Raw genomic sequence first — 3,840 nt, 5'->3', positions numbered from 1 at the left:
GTCAAGGGTATGGTAGGACTGTTAGGCGTGCCCCCACGTTTCCCCCCCCCCCACTTTTGGGGGCTGGGGTTCCCCCTTAAAATTCCTACCAGACCTAACGGGTCTGGTAAGGATTTTGGGGGGAACCTCACGCACTTTTTTTTTGTTTTAACTTGGGGGGAGGTCCCTCCTAAGATTCCTACCAGACCTAAAGGGGGGAACCTTACGCTTTTTTTTTTCATCTCTCAAATGTCACCTTGCTGCCACGAATGAACAAAATTAAAATTAAACAAAATTTCGACCAGACTACCAATAACGAATTTCGTCCGAATCCTGAAACGAATTAAATTTTGGACCCGAATTTAATAATGCAAAATCCGAATCAAAACGAAACGAAACTAAACAAATTTTTTGCTGGTGCACATGTCTACTACTGATTACTGATCTTGAGGTACAGATACAGATTGTAGTTAGATGTGTTTTCTTGCCTGAGGAAGGGCAGATACATTATGTCTGAAACTGTGGCAATACTTCTGTAAATTTGGTAAAATAAATCTTTAAAAGTGCTGCCACCCTTTGGACACTTTCTTTTATTTGAAGGCATTTGGATACCTTAGTTGTCGGCAAACACATTGCAGGTGTGGCTCTCCTATCTCATGATTATATATATCTATATAGATATATATTTTATTGTTGTGATCCACAAATACATCTTTTATTCACTCTAGAGCCAGATTTTATATTCATTCTATATATATATATATATTTATCCTGCCTTTTTTAGTGCACACGGTTTACTATACTTGCAGCAGACCACAAAATTGGAGCAGACCACAAAATTTTTTTTGAGTCACAACAAAAAAAAGAGGGGACAAGGAGAAAACCAGGAAAGTCAGCACTAGTACTATTTTTCTCAAAATCTCAAAAACTTGTATCGGATAAACAGGAAGTAACTGTTTTTACATTTGAATGGTTGCTCAAAACCTATACTTGTAAAATGATACAGTAGAGACAGACATCAACTCTTTAGGGCACCATTACACTTTGTTGAGTTCTAAGGGGTCTGAGACCTGAAATTAGAACACAGGACTCATACTCTATTATAGGTGTAGTCACAGGGGGAGCTCCAACCCCAAGCCTAGCAACTGTGTACACCCAGTGAGTAATTCTTTCAGCTGCCCTTAAGTTACCAGACAAAGGGAATATCCTTCCCACATCACCTGGGCAGTGGAACAGTGGATGTGAGATCCGGCACCCACAACTTCACTCCTGTGGACACAGAGCAGCAACACACTCCACACACCATCCATTTCTTTTCATTACATGCTCCAAGGATGCTGTTTGGCACACATACTCAGCTCAATAAGAGAATATCCAATTGGGATAGGCTTTTTGGAGCACAAATACCGTAAATCATTACTGGAAAGTAACAAAGGGATCACTCTTTAGGTATGGATATGCCTTCACACTTGGTTAGTTGTCCAATTAAAGCGATCTTAGTAGCAGTATATTCAGAAGAACTGTCCCAACTTAGTAATGCAAAGCACCACTAATCTTGTAGACATTACTGCCTTATAAGTAGCTCTAAAATGTCCCCCTTTGCAAGTAGCTCTTGCAAAGCTGGACATTTATCAAGAAAATTACTGGCACAATTAGTTGCAAATTAGGCTGCCACTGCTTCAGCGAAGTTCCTGTGGCATTTTTACAGACTTGTGCTTCTATATTCCTGGGCAGCCAAGTGCGACAATATACAAAGTCTTAAGACAGATTTATTACTGAAGATGGGACAAAAGTTCACTCCAAACAGATGCATAATTAAGAAGTGGTCGGGTCAAGTTTTATTCTGTTGCAGTGCTACTTTAGAGCAGCTGGTGGAGGAATGTATGACTCAAGCTGTAACCTTGTAGGAAATCTGTTGCATGATTTGTCTCGCTGCTCCTGTTTAGCTGTGCTTTACCATGCAACAGAATTGGTAAATGTTCCCCCTCATCTCACTCTAGTGCAAGCAAGCACTGCCAACATGAGGGTGACAATGCTGCTCTGAAATCAGGAGCAGTGCAGAAGTGTTGTTATTACATCACAGGACGCTGCATGAGGTGGACTTCACTGGCAGAACCAACAGGGATTTGTGAGACTTTGCAAGAAGACTAAGGGAAAACTGTAAGCTCAGCGTCACTTCTTATTAAATGCTTCAGCACAATGTTTTTTTTAGCAGGAGGCCATAGTTCTCTTGTTAGCTCTGAGATTTGAAAAGCTATTAGTTATTCTTAGTATGAGTGTTTAAAACATACTTTTCTCTAGAGGTAAATTTAATGGAAATGGATGGGGACGGGGGGATTATCTTCACTGAATAATATGGGACATAGTTAGCCAAGGAGATTAGTTGTGTGTAGGAGGTCCTACTCAATGTTAGTCCATATCAAAAATATTTTTGCATGCTGATTGGAGTTAAACTGACACTATTCCAGAGTCTAGTGCTTTCCTATGTCCCAAGTCTAGTGTGTTCCTAACGGTCTGTGCAAACCTAGACGAGACATCACCGCACGTCAATCGTGCACGATTCCGCCCGGTCAGTAGTCGCCTAGGCGTGCACCGATCGCGCTGTAGGTGTGCCATTATTTTCTAATTGCAACCTAGTCGCGCCGAGTGGATTGCGCTAAGACAGCCGTGTGTTGTTTACATTAAAAAAAAGGCTCCAGTGATGGACTACTAGTTTGTATTGAGATTGTAGTTGATCACGGGAGCAAGCTTGGGGCGGTGGAAGTAGAAAAAAAAGTGTGGTGTGCAATATAGTACATTATACAGCGGCGCAATGCAGAATACCAGCAGCTATAGAGGAATACAGCAAATCGCAGCAATAGTACATTATACTATAATGTGCTATTGCTGGGATTTGTAGTCATCTGCAGCTGGCGTTATTCTGCATTGCTGTATAATTTATTATTGCTCGGATTTGTAGTCCTCTGTAGCTGCTGGTATTCTTCATTACACTGTATATAATGTACTATTGCTGGGATTTGTAGGCCTCTGTAGCTGCTGGTATTCTTCATTGCGCCGTATAATTTATTATTGCTCGGATTTGTAGTCCTCTGTAGCTGCTGGTATTCTTCATTACGCTGTATATAATGTATTATTGCTGGGATCTGATGTATTCCTCTATAGCTGGTGTTATTCTCCATTGCGCTGTACAGTATAATGATTATACGGCACAATACAGATTACCACTGACCAGTTATAGAGGAACACCAAAGCCCAGCAATAGTACATTATACAGGCTGTTTAATGTATTATTGCTGAGATTTGTTGTTTCTCTATAGCTGGTGGTGTTCTGCAGTGTGCCGCTATATAATACAGTAGCACAATGCAGAATACCACCGACCAGTTATATATATATTTTTTTTTTCCAAACAAGGCATTAAAAAGGTTTAGATTCTCCACATGGTGGTGGTGGTGTTGGGGGGTTCCCTCCTTTCAGTAATAATGTACAGTTTATGGCTGTCATAGCAGCACATGCCCAGGTCTGCCCTATAGGAACACTTGGGGTGATATACTTCAGGAGTCTGTTGTTTGATACAAAATATCAAATAAAATAACATTTCTTCCTAAAATTAGGCCAAAATGTATTCTGCTAAATATTTTTGGTAAAAAAAAATCCCAATAGGTGTATACTAAGTGGTTTGTGTGAATTTTGTACCAATTATAAGTCTTTTGAAAACATGGTTTTTATCCATATGGTGTTGAACAACAAAATTGGTATTGCTCAGGGTAAAGGATTGGTTTAGGAATGATATGGCCGGTATATTTTTTTTCAAACCTTGGTGTGTCTGCTAGATGAAATCTTATACTTTGAGGAAGCTGAAC

Source organism: Nanorana parkeri, unplaced genomic scaffold (assembly GCF_000935625.1).
Source record: "Nanorana parkeri isolate BGI_ZX_2015 unplaced genomic scaffold, ASM93562v1 scaffold39, whole genome shotgun sequence".
In the NCBI taxonomy this organism is placed as follows: Eukaryota; Metazoa; Chordata; class Amphibia; order Anura; family Dicroglossidae; genus Nanorana; species Nanorana parkeri.
This window is presented reverse-complemented; position numbering follows the sequence as displayed.